This window comes from Delphinapterus leucas, chromosome 1 (genome assembly GCF_059928025.1).
Source record: "Delphinapterus leucas isolate spDelLeu-1000000601 "Yukka" chromosome 1, BTC_Dleu_Yukka2, whole genome shotgun sequence".
NCBI classification, from domain to species: Eukaryota; Metazoa; Chordata; class Mammalia; order Artiodactyla; family Monodontidae; genus Delphinapterus; species Delphinapterus leucas.
In genome coordinates this window covers 109,321,986-109,340,370 of record NC_143129.1, presented here as the reverse complement: position 1 = coordinate 109,340,370, position 18,385 = coordinate 109,321,986, and the positions used below count along the sequence as shown (strand labels likewise).

Below are 18,385 nucleotides of genomic sequence, written 5' to 3'. Positions count from 1 at the left end.
GTACGCCCCCTGAGCCAGATCCCCAGCCCCTCCGTGCGGGTCGCGCGGGGACCGAGAGGATAGAGCTCTTTTGGTTCCCGAACTGCGGCCGGCAGCGGGTGGGAACCGGCAGCGCCCTCTGGTCGCCCCCGCAGTGCCGGTGTCCCGCCAGTTCCTGCGTCCGCCCCCGCTAGGGAGGGAGGCGCAGCGGACCTACCTGCGGGGTCAGGGCGCGGGTATCGCGCTCCGAGAGTTTTCAAACTGAGTTGCTTTCGGGAGAGACCGCGCTGTCTCGCTGTCTCTCTCTCTCTCTCTCCTTTTTTAATCTTCCGAGCTCAGCCCCCAAAACCACAAGCTTCACTTCCTGAGCGTTAAAGAGTAGCTCGCTTAGCCCTGTCAGACCTGCCCCCCAAGCCCCAGTCGGGCGGCGGGCGCGCTCCCCCTTTGCGCAAGGGTATAGGAGGCGGACGGGGGCCTGGCTTTTCTAGCCGCCCTCCCCTGCGGCCCTCCCCGTTTTTTCTCTGCGGGACGGCGGGAGATGGGGAGACCCGGAGGGCCCAAACACCCAGGCACTAGAAATGACTCGAAAGAAAATGAACTATTCTTGGCTCCTGGGAGACTTCCGCAGCGAGAAGAAGTCACAGATTCAGGACACAGATTGACTGGAGCGCAGGGGGTGGGAGCGCCCAGCTCCGAGGAAGCCTCCCCGCCCATCTGGTCCGGGACACCCCCCACAACCCCGCTGCCTGCTTGGGCTGCGCCGCCCCCGGGTCGGGGCCGTGAATCACCCGCCAGCGGTGCCGCCGGCCTGGAGCCCGGCGAGTGGCCGCGGCGTCCGCAGAGCGAAACCTGCCCCGCGGCCCCGAAATAGCTTGTTGTGGAAACACTTCGGGATAAATACGCCCAACAAGGCTGAAAATACCTTGACACCCAATCCCAGAGGTTTGCTCATTTCCCTTCGGATTTAGGTAATGGTTAAATTTGGAAGAGGTGGGCGAGCGCCGAGCCCCCGGCCGAGAGGGCGCAGGCGGCGCGTCCCGCGGGCGCCCGACTGGGCTGGCGGGCGCGCCCTCCCCACGTAGCGCTCAGCCGCGCTGGGCCGGGTCCGCTCGGCCGGCGGCTAATTTCCGGTGGTCGGAGCTGCGAAATTAAAGGCCGCGCGGAAGGGAGCGCGCGGGGGCAGCGACGGCGGCTGCTCGGCTGACCCCGCCCTGCCGGGGCAAGCCAGGGAGAGCCGTACCCCAGGCACGGGCTCCGCCACCGCCTGAGGTCAACCCAGGCACCTAGTCGGGACGCGAGCGGTAAAGCTCCATAAAAGCACTACCCTGCTGATTATTAAAACGTCATTCTTCGCTGGGATTGTGTGTTCCACGAGGGTAGGGGTGGATCTACAGCCTTGTGTCCTGGTGGGCTCGTAGCAAATGTCTGTGGACTGAGTAAATGAATGAATGGCACTAATTCACTAATTAATTGTAGTAGAATAGGAAAAATTAAAACCTCACTCATAAATAAACAAATGCAGCGACCTCCAACGCTGGACTGTATGTCATGATCCATAGAGTGTGGCCTGTGGTGTGTACTTAAAGCCTAAACCCTTTCCTTAAGGGGGATGGATATCGTTATAATTACCTTACTTTCCTAAATGAATTGAGTTAGATTTTGATCACTACTTCCTGCACAATAAACTTCCAGTGTCAGATACCGGGAGAAGGGAGTGGTGTTCCTCAGTTCTTGCAAAATAACTTGCTATTTTTTAGATTAATCCAAAGTTGTCATGCAAAAAAAGTCCTTAGAGAATGCTTTTTAAAAATGATTTTTAATTTGCATTGTAAATCTAAAGGTTTGTGGAAAATATTTGACTACTATTGCCGTGCTTCAAGCATGCTTTAATAATTTAGACGTTTTATACAGCAATGACTGCACACCTACTATGTGCCAGGTGCGGGACCATACACGCATCTTAATTGTGTGACTGTCCTCCTTACACCACTGTTCATTTGCTTAACATACTCTTTACAAATAAATGCAGAGGTAAGCAATCTTAATCAGAAGGACTACAAATATTGAATTAGCCGAGGGAAATTAAGGTCATTTTGTTAAAGTTTTTATTTGTGTGCTTTGTTCTGGCCTAAGGTATAAAATCTTAAAGCAGTAGAAAACACATCTTTCTTTTTTCCTTCTATCTTATGCAACAGCAAAAAAAAAGACCAAACAAAATTTTTTTCATGATAAATGGGACCATAGAAAATTTATTATCAGCCAAGTTCTAGAGAAATGGCTGAACCATTTCCTTTGCACATTAGCAAGTTCAAAGTCAAAATTTCTTGTGCTGTGATTAGTTAGTAGTTTAGTGTCGCTGTTTGAAGTCTCAGAAAACATGCGGAGACTTTGAAGGGGACAAATAATCACCTTAGAATAAATCCCGTCCATTCAGAGTAAATCTAGTCATCTTGGGTTTTGTTTTTGTTTTATATATTTTTTTGCCCTTCACAGCCTCTGAGTTTGCAAAATAAAACTGGGGACTGGGACAGGGACACCCAGAAAGGAGCAGGTGGGAGGGGAATGGCACCGAATTCCCCTTTACATACTTTATGTTATGAGCCATGTGGATGTATTACTAATTCAAATAAATAAATACACATTAAAAATATTCAGCCATTGAGATCAGGTTATCTGTCAGGTGCATAGTGTTGGAAAGTGATTCTCACGCTTAGGGGGGACAGAGGAGAAAGGTAAGAAGAGGGGCACCCAGAAAGGTTAAGAAATTTACCGAGGGGCAGCACAGAGCCAGGACTGGAAGTGATGATAGAATGAACCTGGCTTCGCACTACTCCAGACTCCCTCTCATTTACCACTAAACGGAGAGTGAGGAGAGTAAGCCCCGCCCCCGAAAAGTACACTTTTTTAAATCTAGGAAGAATCCCTCCCCCCAAATATTCCTTTGGAGCTGGATATAATGATAAGCAGAATGTAGGCTTGGGGCATAATTATCTATAAATACTGGTTTTCACAAAAGAGGATGTTAAATTTACTAATTTTGTCAGTAATTTACTAATTATTATTAAATAACAATAATAATGTATCTACAGATGCCAAATAACAAATGACCTTCTTCATATGGCAAACATTTCCAAGCTCTGGCCAGTGGCTCATTTATTTCAAGCAGCATCTCATAGATCAGAATTTCCTTACAACAAAAGATTTGAGACATTTTAAAAAAGAAAATTGTAACAGGATATTACCAGTCTCTTGTTTTTTTTCACAAAGCTTTACAGTTACCATCTCTGTTCTATTTGTGGGAGGCATAGGAAAAATGGGTGATCCTGAGGAGGGGTGATGCCTCCATTTCCAGCATACATTTCTGTGATGTTTGCATCATTTGATCCTCACAGCAATGCTATCAGGAGGGGAGAGCGTCTACGCTTTTTGTCGATGGTCATTTGTGGTATCTATCTCTGTTCTGCCAGTTACTAGCCCTGTGACCTTGAACAAATTGGCTCAACTCTCGCAGCCTCAGTTTCTCATCTATAAAGTCAGAGTACCTACCAATCTTGCAAGACCATGGAGCAGTCCTTTGATTTCCACTCTTCACAGGATCCTCTGGGCACCAAGAATGGAAGAATGCTCCCAGTGAAGGTGTCCTAGGTTTAACCTCCTTGTCCCATGTCTTGATTCAATTTGTTCAACTTTGCATAAGTAAACTTTGTGACAGCAATTTGCAGGGACTTGGATTTTTTTTTTTAAATCAAAGGTCAGGGAAAAAAATGAATCAAGGATCTATTTTCATTTCTAGATATTCTATGGAATTATTTGGGGGAAGTTAAATAAATAACTAACTTGTTTCAGAACTTAGTTTATCCATCTTTAAAACAAGAAATGCCTCCCGTGTATCAAATGCCATGAGCTATTGGCTGAGGAGTAGCTGTGGGAGAGATACTGAGAGTAAAATCAATGTTTAATACACACAGTAAAAAGAAAAAAAAAAATCACAGGATGGGACTAGGCATGAGGCGCCTCTGTAAACCAGACAAGAAATTTTGTCTATAAGAAGGTGGTGCTTTATTTTTTAAATATATTTTTTCATTATAAATTATATTAGATACAGTTTGATAAAGAAAGAAAAGAAGAAACCCAAGACAACATTCTAATATTTTTGCTCTGCTTCTTAAAAAAAAAAAAGTAATTGTAATCATATCACAGATACAAGTGTGTATTCTGTTTTTTCCACTGGATAATATTTCTTTTTTCTATTCTCTTTATTTTTTCAGATTTTCTTTAATTGAACAAAAAACTATTTTATAGTAAAAATTATTTAAATAAAAATTGTAACAATCATGTTCCTTGCTTTTATATTGTCTTTTATCATTCTCAATTGCTATAAAAAGAATTCTATCAAGTAGGTTACTATAATTTACTTAATCATGCCTGTCTTAGTATTTAGCTTGTTTTCATTTTTTACTATTTTAAGTAATGCAGTGATAAGTTTTCTGGCTATAGCTTTGCCCACATTTTAAATTGTTTCTTTAGAATATCTTTCTAAGTGTGGAATTTCTGGATCCAACAATGAATATTTTTTATGGCTCTTGATACATGCCAGAAAAAGTGTTTTGGATAGCATGTTTGTGTAATGCACAGGCCAAAAAAATTCATATCACTTAGCAAACAGTTAAAAGATTTAAAAAATCAACTATGGAAAAGTTAGACCTTGATAAAAGACCAGACATAGAACTGGTTTTTATTTTATGCACAAGAAGTATTTGTGAGACAGTGTCCACACCCTGTCATATTGCTATGGTTTTGTTCTCTTGCTATTAAAAAACTATTTAATTTTTGTCTTTGGATTAGCTGTTTTGGTGGGTGAAGTTAGACAGAAATAAGAGATATATATTTTTTCTAAATTATATGAATTCAAGGAATATAAATGCTGAGTGATAATTCCGTGATGCCTTAATTGAAATGTTTGAAATGTTAGGTAATATATTTGTCTCCCTTCCACTCTTATAAGTAGCAAGCTATCAAAATAAAATTCAAATGACACTATAAGTCAGAATAAAATTTGATGGTATCATCATTTATGGAAAGTGGGTAATGCTTTTTTACCAACATATGCAAAAATTGGGAAATGGGGTAAAGGAGAAACTTGGAGATAAAAAAATTAGTATAAGACTTATGCCATGAGTAAGACCCAATTTTGTATTAATATTCAGAACCTTTTCAAACATGAAGAGAAACACTATTTTCCTTTAATAAACATTTTGGAACCGATATATTTAAATCTTGTCACATTATAAAACATGTTCTATTAGTATAAAAATCTAAATTAACATTTACATAAAGGATTTCAAACATCTGAAGAGGGAGGGGCTGTCAGCTTTGGTGTTCAAAGTTCAAATAAGAAAATTGTTAACCTCACCACATATATATTTTTACATTGTTCCTAAGAACAGATTGACTGAATAAAGTGTCATCTTATGTGTGGGCTGCATGAAATGACTCTTCATAGAAACATACCCAGTGTGAACTTTCATGGAAAAAAAAAGTAGATTTTAGTTGGTGAATGGAAAATGTAACGAGAGAGAAAATGTAAAATTATTTTTCTTGTTTTTTTTCATCATTTCCTCCAAGATGTTTGGTGATCCTTTTACCCTGTATTTACCCCAGATGAGACACTTCACTTTCAAACAGTAAAGCCTATATATTGTAACTTTAAAAAATTACTTATAAAGCATAGCTCTGCTACAGGGAATGTCTGACCCCATACCTGGAAGCAAGGTGGGAGTTGAGGCTCCTGGAAAACCCAGGCAGGCTGCGAGGCTCAGATCAGGCCTCATGGATATCCCCAGACTCTCCCTGAGAGACAACTCCCTGGGAGAAGGACAGCAGGACCGGTGGTTGGCAGATGCAACCCGCTGGGTGTTCCAACTCTGCCGCTTACTGGCCTCGTGGAGGAGAGGGGAAGGCTGGGACTTCTCAGAGGCAGACATTAGAGTCATTTCTATTTCTGCATAAGGACACCAGTGGTTTAAGAAGCCCAGGTTCTGATAACTAGCAGCTTTTTAAAACCCAACCAAATCTGTTGAGTCCCAATCTTGTCTCTTTCCACCAAACCATACTAATAGTTCCACATCCAGCACAGGGAGCAAAAGCCTTGAGCCAAAAGCCAAGTGCCTGTTAGAGCCTTGGGGAGTGATAAGGATGGGGGAGATCAAGCCGATAACTAAGTTTGATTGGTAGAGGAGAGGGAACACATTTCCTCACCTCCTGCTGCGAGCTTGTAACCCCAGCCCACCTCCGCCTTGCCCCCAGGCACGCTGCTCATCACAAGCCCAGAAACAGCATTAAATGAGTGAGTTGCTGAAAGTAGAATAGCTGTGTGACAGAACACTTGTAAAGTTGATAAAAGAAAATATTAAAACACACTTCCATATCCCACTACCTTAGCTAGTAATATTTTGGAGTGTTTTTTTCTCAATCTTAAAAAAAAAACTCTAGGTGTATATTTTCCATGCTATGATCATGTTGTCTAATTGTCCATGTAAGTGATGTGTTGTGATTTTATATATTAACATTTTTCTGGACAATTGGATTGTTTCTTTTTCCCTACTATGAATGATGCTATGATTTTTTTTTAAGTGCATTTGGGTTTTTGTGTATATATAATTCTTTCTTTACTATTGATTGCCAGAAACGGAATTACTGCATCAAAGAATAAGGACCTTTTAAAGTTTATGAACACATATTGACAAATTATTTTCCCAAATGAGTATAATAATTACACCTCTGCCAAGAAAAATTATAAAGACCATAGATAGTAACCAAGGAACAGAAGAATGTAGTCATTAAAGGCATGGACTCTGAGCCAGATTTCTACAATCTAGAAATTCTGGCTCTGTCCTTTATTAGCCTTAGACAAGTTCCTCAACCTCTCAGTCCGTCAATTTCTTTACCTGTGAACATACTTATAATAATAGCACCTACCTCATAGTTTGTTGCACTGCACAGATTTAACGAGATAATAGATGTGAAGCATCGAGTAGGCATTTATGAAGTGTTAGTTACTGTCACTATATATCAAGCACTATCGAGGCCCTTTCATACATTTTCTTTAACCATCCCGATAAACATGCTGTGGAAATAGACTTGAAGAGGTTTGCCTTTCCTAGATCACATGGCCAGAGAAGGACAGGGCCGAGATTCAAACCCAGGCCAGCCTGGCTGCAGACCCTGTAGGTGGACTCTTGGAGGTAGGGCCCACGGTGTGGGAGCGGTAGCTTGCATACCCTGGACAATGACCAGGAATTGCCAGGAAGCGTTTTACTACAGATTTCTGACATCCCCAATCAGTCCGACCACCTGAGAGATTCAGGCTCTCAGACCTCATCTCCCACAGGAGGCCTTGGGTTCTGGGCTTTCCAAGATTACTTTCAACTCTCATGGTCTGTGTCTCCATCAAATCGAGTAGTTCATCAAGGCTGGGGCTGGTAGAGAGTGGCAAAGGATCATTGCCTCTTCCTAAAATACTCTTCTTATTAATAAACAAATACTTATTTTGCGTTCCCCTTTCTAAAATATTTTTTAACTCTTCCTGTTGTCAGGTAAGGGCCAATTCAGTGGTAGGGGTCATGAGGTTTCATTTGACCTTTAATTAAAACGCACCCACCACACACATCCCCCCTGCACATGACCCCCAATCCAGACATATCTGATGAAAGAATGAACAGGGCTTCTGTGCGAATCAAGGGTTTGCTTGAGCACTGCATGGCTTCTTTGTTCACTAGTAGAAGAATGTCCTGGAGGCAACAAGGAAACACAAGGGACAGCACCAGAATGAACTCTGACTCAGGATGGTAACCTGGGTGACCAGTGTGGCAGCTGAGTTTAAAAGCAGTCCCTGGGGCCTGAAGGATGGAAAGTCAAGTGCTGGCACAGTTGTTCCACAGGAGGATGGGGTCTGTGGATTCAACAGTATGATTCAGTTTAATTCAACAAATATTTAGTGAATACTGGTTGAATGTCATGTACCGCAGAGATGGATATGGGGGCTTCTGCTCTCCTTTACCCACCAAGAAGTGACTATAGCAGGGAAGGTAAATAAAAGAGAAAATTAATGAATGAAGAATATTTCCCTCCTACCCCAGGCCTCTGAGATGGCCATTTGGCCTGGCATACAGGGACTTTTTCCTTTTTTCTTTTTTGGCTGCACTGCACGGCTTGTGGGATCTTAGTTCCCTGACCAGGGATCGAACCTGGGTTCATGGCAGTGAAAGCCTGAGTCTTAACCACTGGACCTCCAGGGAATTCCCCAGGGACTTTTCTTTTGACCAGTGTGATAGTTAATTTCTCGTGTCACTTTGACAAAGGGATACCCAGATAGCTGGTAAAACGGTATTTCTGGATGTATCTGTGAGGGTGTTTCCCAAAGAGATTAACATTGCATCAGTAGATAAAGTAAAGAAGATCACACTTAACAAAGTGGGCTGGCATCATCCAGTGTATTGAAGGCCCTAATAGAACAAAAAGGTGGAGAGGAAGGGTGAATTCTCCACCCACCCCCCACACTTCTCTCTCATCTTCTCTTAGCCTTGGACATTGGAATTTCTGGTTTTCAGACCTTCAGCCTCAGACTGGAGTTACACAATCAGCTGCCCTGGTTCTCAGGCACTTAGACACAGACTGAATTATACCACTGGTCTCCTGGTTCTCCAGCTTGCAGATCGTGGCACTTCGTGGCCTCCATAACAGTGTGAGCCAATTCCTATAATAAATTTCCTCATGTATGCCTAGATATATCCTATTGGTTCTATTTCTCTGGAGAACCATGATGAGTACAACCAGTCAGCACCATTGCACAGTTTCTGCTAAAGATCTGAAATTAACAAAATACATGAGGCTGGGGTTAGAATTTTGGAGCATCAAAATATTCGACCAGTTGTGAAGAATGTGATGTACTTTTTGCACAGACATTTTTCCTTCTGGTTTGGGAAGTATTTTGTAGTTTGGATTGTAGAAAGGCATTTATTTGATTTTGGCATATTCCATGATGCTTGTCTAGCCAAAATTTCTCCATGTTTTTGCTTGGATTCTCTGGGAAGGAGTCAGAGAAGGTGGATAAAATGTTTTCTTTCTTTCTTTTTCTTCTCTCTCTCTTTCTTTCTAATAGCAAAGTTGAGATTAACTATTACTATTGACTATTTTTGGTACCAAGACCAGCTGTATTTCTCTCTGGAATCCTAAATAGTGGTTATTGTGAGATAGAAATGAACAATGTTTCATACTTCCTTATAATAGATGCAATACTCAACACACAGTGTTGATATCACAGAAAAGCACAAATTGGTAAAAATTATACTTTAGGAAACTATGGCACTGTCTAGCAAGGTACCAGTTGTCTAATGATCTGGTTTAATCCGTGGATATGTTTTAGACTAGACTGTCTGAAAAAGCACATAAGCTGATGTATGCTTCAAACAATCATCCCTGAAAATTGCTTCTCTCTACTGAGTTTTTAATAAATATTGGATGGCTTCCCTGGTGGCGCAGTGGTTAAGAATCCGCCTGCCAATGCAGGGGACACGGGTTCAAGCCCTGGTCCGGGAAGATCCCACATGCCGCGGAGCAACTAAGCCCGTGCGCCACAAGTACTGAGCCTGCGCTCTAGAGCCCATGAGCCACAACTACTGAGCCCATGTGCCACAACTACTGAAGCCCACGCACCTAGAGCCCATGCTCCCGACAAGAAAAGCCACCACAATGAGAAGCCTGCGCACCACAACGAAGAGTAGCCCTGCTCGCTGCAACCAGAGAAAAGCCTGCATGCAGCAACAAAGACCCAATGCAGCCAAAAATAAAATAAAATAATTTAAAATAAATAAATAAATAAAATAAAAAATAAATATTGAATGACAAAATGAGATTATATTCCCAGCCAAATCCTGGGATGTAGCTATCCTGAGTTGTCTAAATTCAGACACACATAGACAATTCAAGGGTAGAGTTTGGCCTATTATGAAAGCTGAGGTACCTAAGGACAGCTGGCTGGATAAAAGGCTTTTCTCACCTACAAGGGAAAAGCAAAGTCAGGTGTAGACTTTTCCTGAGGAAATTGTTTTGAGTCTTTGTAGCACACAAACTCGACTCTAAAAGCTCACATCCATAGAATATGGCCAAAATGATATTTTTCTAACTTTATATTTTCAATACAGAAAAGTTCAAAGAATAGTGCAATGAACATCCAAATAATTCTAACTAGATTCAACTCCAACATAACCTTAATATAAAATTTGAATAAAAATACTAACACCAAAAGAAAATCTTAATTAAGCATCCCCAGAATTCATAACTTTTATTAGGGCTACTTCCTACCATATCTACCCTCTGGGTAAAGTATCTGTGATGTACAGGGAGGTAATTAAACCAAGTAACTTACATAACATTGTTTTAACATTATAAACCAGTTAAAAGATGGGAAATAGGAGCTTTCCTGGTGGCACAGTGGTTGGGAGTCTGCCTGCCGATGCAGGGGACACGGGTTCGTGCCCCGGTCGGGGAAGATCCCACATGCCACGGAGTGGCTGGGCCCGTGAGCCGTGGCCGCTGAGCCTGCGCGTCCGGAGCCTGTGCTCCGCAACGGGAGAGGCCACGACAGTGAGAGGCCCGCGTACCGCAAAAAAAATAAAGATGAGAAATACCTACTGAATACATACCAAGTGTAAATTTATTTTGCAAGTATATACCTTCTCTGGCAGCAATTACCCAAGACGGTTTTATCAAGAGCTCTGAGTTTGATATGATAAGACTCGTTTTATCTGCATATACAAAAGTGCTTGCTTTTTTTTTTTTTTTTTTTTTACAACAGAAGGGAGTTGTCAAGCTCAGCTATGAAAACTGTTTTATTGCTCAGGTTCTTTAAGATTTAATATATGTGTTAATAGGGCGCAGCAGGATAGAGTGTATCTGTGTTGAACTTGTGTAGATGGCTCCATAACCAATTCCTGCCAACAGACCTAAAGGCTGAGAAAATGTCAAAGGAATATTATGTTGCATATAATAGACAAGCTACGTCTAAAGTCTGCCTATTCCTTATGTACAACACTAGCCAGAAAAACCCAGGCTCAGAATTTGTCAATCAAGATAATAACTCATTTTTTTGGTTGTTGACTATGAGTTCTTTCCCCATTTTATCTCATTGACTACAACAACCCTATGAGGTAGGCAGTGTTACTGTTATTATTCCTATTTTATGGGTGAGGAAACTGAAGCTGAGAGGTAACTTTGCCCAAAGTCACACAGTTAGTTAACAGGATTCAAACCTAAGTGGATTTGATATTAAAGCCCAGATTTTTAACTCTGGTTACGCTACCCCACTATAATAAGCAAACAGACTAGATGGTCCTTTAATCAGGCTGGCTTTTTCAAAGACAGAATAAATGCTGCTCTTCTGCCAGGTATGGTCATGTCTGTGGAGGGAACAAGTCAGAAATACCTCTTGTTTATAAGGACCAGAGCTTGTGATTTCACAGCAATCGTTAAACAGCTCTAGAAATAAAGTCTTGGGTACTTTATTCTCTTTTATAAACTTTTATTGTTATATAATATATATATATATATATATATAACATATATAAATATATATAAAAATATAGATAGATAGATAGATACAGTAAAAGTGCATAAATCTTAAGAGTATAGCTTGGCTAATTTTTACATAGATATACACTCAAGTCAAGATCTAGATTATTTTCAGGACCTCAGGTGCTATACTGAATTTGTATTTTTTAACCAGTTGCTTAAAGTGGGAGACCATTACTGAGCTCTGGTTAGAAATTGGCTTGGGAGCTACAAAAATCCAGGCCATTGACCATGGTCTGTAGAGTTAGGTAAAGTGAGCCTCCCATGGGCCTGCTCACATCTGGGTTGCCACTCCATCGTCTTGCCTTGGAGATCATGTTCAAAGTGCCAAATCTAATGGCCTGTCTCAGTTTCTTCCAAAAGTTCATAGCAAAGAAGGTTTTATTGTTTTTGTTTTGCTTTCATGGAAAATATCAAACATATATAGATAGAATAGTAAAATGTACCCCATGTACCCATCACCCAGCTTCAACAGTAAATCTATGGCCAAACTTGTTTCATTTTATCATTTATCTCCCCATCCACTGCTCCCCTCCTCCACCTGACTATTTTGAAGTAAATCCCAAATAGCATATCATTTCTTCTATAAACATTTCAGGACATCTCTCTAAAGAATAAGGACTCGGGCTTCCCTGGTGGCGCAGTGGTTGAGAGTCCGCCTGCCGATGCAGGGGACGCGGGTTCGTGCCCCGGTCCGGGAGGGTCCCACGTGCCGCGGAGCGGCTGGGCCCGTGAGCCATGGCCACTGGGCCTGCGCGTCCGGAGCCTGTGCTCCGCGGCGGGAGAGGCCACAGCGGTGAGAGGCCCGCGTACCGCAAAAAAAAAAAAAAAAAAAAAAAAAAAAAAAGAATAAGGACTCTACTTAGCAACAGTTTTGAGGCAAAGAAAAATTATAGATCTTTGCTTTTATAAGTAAGTGTCAGGTAGACATTCCAGATTTTGGTTGTTTCATCATTAATCCTATGAAGGTTTTCTTGGCCAACCAGTAGTTCTTGACAAATCATGTACTAGGAAAGTGATACCTTCATTTTCAGGAAAACTGGTTATGAGTTTTCTACATCCAAAGCAGTTTATGTAAAATTCACCTTACATAAGGTGTTTGAAAGCTCTCAGCCACCTTACTCTTGTCAGTGCACCAACCACCCTAATCTAATTCCTAGGTATTACAGCTCTATGACAAGGATGCTCTTAGTTAAGCCAGAGAAGAGAAAATTTTATATGTAATCCAGAGTATTCGTTCTAAGGGTGGTTAGCAGCATAATAATAATATATGTTATAACTACAACATATGATGAAATCTCTCAGATTAGAGAGGAAAATTTCCCCCAAATTTATTCAATACCACGTTTCCATTTACAAAGAATATACGTCTTCAGTTTCAATTAGCCTGTTCCCAAAAGTACACTCTATAAGGAAAATGAATATTCTTTTATAGTACTAATGAGAATGTTAATTTGCAGAGGATAAATTGGCAATATGTGTCAGAAAAACGTATTTAAAATATACATACTCCCTGATGTGGGAATTCCACTTTTAGTAATATATCATAAGGAAGCAAAGATGTGTCACAACTTATTTTAAGCAGTTTCATGGCAATAATAGGGAACACATGCCCAATAACAGAACATTGGTCAATAAATTAAAGAATGTTCATGTGATGTACAGCCATTAAAATATGTAGGAAAAGGTAAGTTTAAAAAATCAGGTCACACGACAATGTGTACATATATTCCCAAGTTTGATAACTAACTAACTAACTAACTAAATAAATAAACAAATAAGGAAAACAGGAGAGAAAAAGATAGAAAAATAAGAGGAGCAATCCAGGGGTCCCACTATCCCACTGATAGAATAGAAAGGAAATTATCACAGAGATCAGGACAATGTTTCCAAATCTAAAGGACATAAGTCTCCTTATTGAAAGGATCCAGTGGGGGCCCAACACAATGAAAGAAAAAAGGCCCTATATCATAGGATATCATTGTGAAATTTCAGAACCCCAAGATACTGGGGGACATCAGGCAGTCTGTATCATATTGCCCAAACTATCAATCAAATAGAATAAAAAAGAATAAAAACATTTTCAGACTAGCGACATCTCACAACATTTAACTCCCATGCACCTTCCTTGGGAGGTGACTGAAGGATGTAGTGTAATTTACCTAGAATTTTGGATTGATGATAAAGATGAGAAAAATTCCATCACTTACTAGCAATATGACCTTGGGTAAGTTACTTAAGCTCTTTATGCCTTTATTTCCTCTGTAATGTGAAGATAATTATATTGCTGTGAGGATTAAATTACTTAATATATAAAAAGTACTTAGCTAAATGCAATGCTTTATCCTGGATTAGATCCTGGAATAGAAAAAAAGTACATTAAGTACATAAGTGGAAAAACTGGTGGGATCCGAATAAAGTCTGTAGTTTAGTTAAACCTATTGTACCATTTAAAATGTCTTATTTTGACAAATGTACTATAGTTATGTTAGACATTAGGGGAAGCTGGGTGAAAGGTATATGGGAACTGCACTATCTTTGCAACTGTACTGCAAATCTAAAATTATTCCAAAATAAAAGATTTATTTAAAAAAAAAGTATTCACCCCTACCTCACACCATATTCAAAATGGATCATCAACCAAAATTTAAGAGCTAAAACTATATAACTCCTTTATATAAAACTATAAATCATAGTGACCTTGAATTAGGCAATAATTTCTTAGATATGACACCAAAAGCACAAGCAACAAAAGAAAAAACAGACAAAATTGACTTCATCAAAATTAAACACTTTTGTGCTTCAAAGGATACCATTAAGAAAGTGAAAAAGATAGCTCATGGAATAGGAAAAAATGTTTGTAAACCATATATCTGATACGGCACTGGTATGCAGAATATACAAAGTATTCTTACTAATTCAACAAATAAAAAAAAAACAACCCAATTAAAAAATGGACAAGGAATTTAAATAGACACTTCCAAAGAAAATATATAAAGGGTCAATAAGCACATGAAAAGATGCTCAATATCACTAATCATTAGGGAAAAGCAAATCAAAACCACAGTTAGATACCACTCCACACCCAACTAGGATGCCTAAAATAAAAAGGACAGACAATAGTAAGTGTTGAGGATGTGGAGAAATTGGAACGCTCATACATTGTTGGTGGGATTGTAAGATATGTATGGTAGTTCCCCAAAATGTTAAACAGAGTTACCGTATGACCCAGAAATTCCACTCCTAAGTATACACCCAAGAGAACTGGAAACCTATGTTCACATACAAATGTGTACACAGATATTCAAAGCAGCATAATTCACAATAGCAAAGAGCTAGTAACAACCCACATGTTTATCAACTGATGAATGGATAAACAAAATATGGTATACTCATATACTGGAATATTATTCAGAAAAAATTAGTTGCCTACTAGGTAGCGGCTGGGGAAAGGAGAGAATAGAGAGTGACTGCTAGTGGGTATGGGGTTTCCTTTTTGGAGTGGTGAAAATATTCTGAAATTGATGTGAATATTCTAAAATTGGTGTGAACCATTATTACTAGTGGTGATGGTTGAACAACTGTGTATATACTAAAAATTATGTAATTGTATACTTTAAAAGGCTAAATTTTTTTCAAAGATTTTTTTTGGATATGGACCATTTTTTAAGTCTTTATTGAATTTGTTACAATATTGCTTCTGTTTTATTTTTTTACGTTTTTGGCCGTGAGGCATGTGGGACCAGGGATTGAACCCATACCCCGTGCACTGGAAGGTAAAGTCTTAACCACTGGATCGCCAGGGAAGTCCCAGGCTAAATTTTATGGTGTGTGAATTATATCACAATAAAGCTGTTATTTAAAAATAGTTATTGGCACAAAGTAAGTACTATGTTTCCAAATATTTACTGCCTCTCCTTGGAGGAGTCTTAGTGGTGTGACTTAGCCAATGAAATGGCTAAGTGATATACATCAATGAAAATGATGTATATCACTTCCCAGCAGAAGATTTGGGAGCCAGCATATTGTTCACCATATCACTTTTCCCTCTGCCTTAACAATCAACAATGTTCAAAATAGAAGTGGTGGGCTTCCCTGGTGGCGCAGTGGTTAAGAATCCGCCTGCCAATGCAGGGGACACGGGTTCGAGTCCTGGTCCGGGAAGATCCCACATGCCGCAGAGCAACTAAGCCCGTGCACCGCAACTACTGAGCCTGCACTCTAGAGCCCGTGAGTCACAATTACTGAAGCCCGTGCCTAGAGCCTGTGCTCCACAACAACAGAAGCCACCACAATGAGAAGCCCGCACACCGCAACGAAGAGTAGCTCCAGCTCGCTGCAACTAGAGAAAGCCCACGTGCAGCAATGAAGACCCAACACAGCTAAAAATAAAATAAATAAATTTTAAAAAAGAATAGAAGCGGCTTCATCAGCCTGGTTCCCAGAGTAAAAACGATGTAGAGCAGAACAGCAGCCAACTTTTGATGGATGTGTAGCAGGAGTGAGACACGATGTTGTAAGCCATGAGATTCTAAGGTATGTGTTAATAACAACAACAACAAGTAGTATAATTACCACTACGGGCAGAAATTAGGAAACAGAGAGTGTTGGCTCATCACCTCAAACATATTTATGTGGAAATACCATGTAGATAGTGGAAGTAGAGAACTGGAGTTCAGATGAGAAGGCAGGGCAGGAGAAGGGACATTCAAATCCATGAATACTAACTGAGTGGCCTGTACTGGTTCTGGGGATTCAGAGATGCCATGCACGATCTCGCTGTTAGCTAACGTTGACTGAGCACTTACTATGTGCCAAGCCCTTCTGGGCTCTGGGCCTTGTGTTGTCTCCAGTCTCATCAAAGAGCAGTTTGGTGATGAATAAGAAGCTTCTCCAATTTTGACCCACAAATAATTCTATTTTAGAGAAATTAGTGAAGCAAATGAAAGGCTGTGGGATCTGTTTAAAATAGCTACAGAGTGTCAAGGGCTGTGAGCCAGACCAAACAACACACCTTCCCGCACACCCGACTTGGGCTTGTGATTACTCAAATCCCAGCACTGGCCTGGGGAGCTGCCTGCCAGGGACATCCCTCCACAGAGCACAACTGGAAGGCAGTTCGCCAGAATAGGGCAGAGCTGGACCTGGCCTGAGCTTTTGAACTAAGTTAACCGGGGGGAAATGCCTGACGCTTTTCTTTATAACTTTATGCTGAACATCACGACTCCTCACCGTTGGGGTTTCCACCGCGTCACCTGGCAGATTGCTTTTGCAGTTCTGGCAGCAGCTCAGTGGGCTGATGAGGCAGGAGAGAGGGAAATGGCTCAGAGACTCCTTTAAGCTGAGCAGCTTAAGCCTGACCAGAAGCTTATCTGTAGAGAGAAGGCTGCAGAGACAAACATTTATTCATGCACCAAAGGTTTTAAAACTCTCTTTGTAAATGGAGTGTAGTTGGCCCAATCCTGAGCTCCAGTGAAGGGCACGAGGGTAGAAGCTGGACTTCGAGACATGCAAAATAGAAGGGACAATGCAGGGCTGTGGGGAATAGCTGTTGTCTCTTCTACCCACGGGGAAGAATCAGCCTGGTTGGGGTTAGGCAGGTCCACACACAGTTGTGCCTTGAAGACTGAAGTACAGCAAACACCAAGGAGGGGTCCCTACTCCAGACCTGGATGGGAGTGACAAAGATGATACAAGAGACAAGGAAAGCCTTTGCCTGGAGAGAAAGAAGAGTCCTTGGTAGGGGAGGAGACGAGATGCTATGACTTGATGGGCTGCCCTGGTCTGTCTGCTGTGGAGGGCTGTACGCAGTGGCTGCCTGTCCCACCCCCTGCGGCAGAGGCAGGGAACAGTTAGGCGCTCCCAGGTGCATCTCAACTGCCACGGCATCTCTCAGCCTTGGAGTCTCTCATGTGTACAGTACGCATTTCCTTTAAAAAAAAAATCAGAGAAACAACATCTTGAAAGTCAACCAGTTTCTTTCCACCTGCCCTGCTCTCTCCTGTTAACGAGGACAGCCTCAGAAGAAGATCCCTTGCAGTCTCTGAAAAAGTGGCCAGCCCTGGGTGACAAAGGGGGGACTGCTGTGGACACAGTAGTAGCTACTTTGTTAGAGTCAACTCAGGATACAAAAAGATTCTCTGGGCCTGAAATCCCACATGCTGGTTTATGATGCTTCATTTCTAGACACCCTTGGTAAAATCGAGAGTGCAGAAGAGATGAAGCCATACACCCAGATCAGGAGACATTAGCACCTAGGTAAGAGCAAGTCATTGGGTAGGAGACAATGGGACTTACAGAACAGTTGTTGCAGGGATCATGGGCCCTGCCCTGGTGCAGGGTGGGGCTTTTGGATGGGCAGAGAGCAGAAAGCAGTACGAAGGAGGCCCTTCCACCAAGTTGGATGTGATCTCTGAATTCCAATGGCGCTGTATCCATACCTTTGTGTCTCTCATTCCATGTGTGAGGACAGGAGTTGGTCTGGTTCATCTTTGCCTCCTCAACAGTGCCTGGTGGGTGTCTTCCGCCAAAGCAGTATTCAGTAATTAGAGGACTCTGGAGTCAGGCTGGCTGCACTGAGATTCCACTGGGTTTTCCACTGCTATTCATATTTCACAGATGTTGTTTATCCCATTTTAATAGTGAATAAACTGAGGTACAGTGATTTATTCAACTATTCATTCACTCATTCAACAAACATTTATTGTGAGCCAAGATACTGTCCTGAATACTGGGGAGAGAGACAAAAATCATAAAGCTTGCATTCTAGTGTGGGCAG

At 41.4% G+C, this 18,385-nt stretch overlaps 1 protein-coding gene across 3 annotated transcripts in view; it reads right to left on the bottom strand.

Annotated features, from left to right (window-relative positions):
* Positions 1–452, bottom strand: part of GFI1 (growth factor independent 1 transcriptional repressor) — a 98,478-nt gene extending 98,026 nt beyond the window's left edge. The window contains exon 1 of one of the 3 annotated variants that reach the window (XR_016394759.1): positions 197–452. The gene's annotated coding sequence lies outside the window, so the exon portion shown is untranslated. The remainder of the gene's footprint in view (positions 1–196) is intronic. The other 2 variants (XM_022553398.3, XM_022553396.3) reach the window with 2 other exon arrangements.
* Positions 453–18,385: the final 17,933 nt, after the last annotated feature.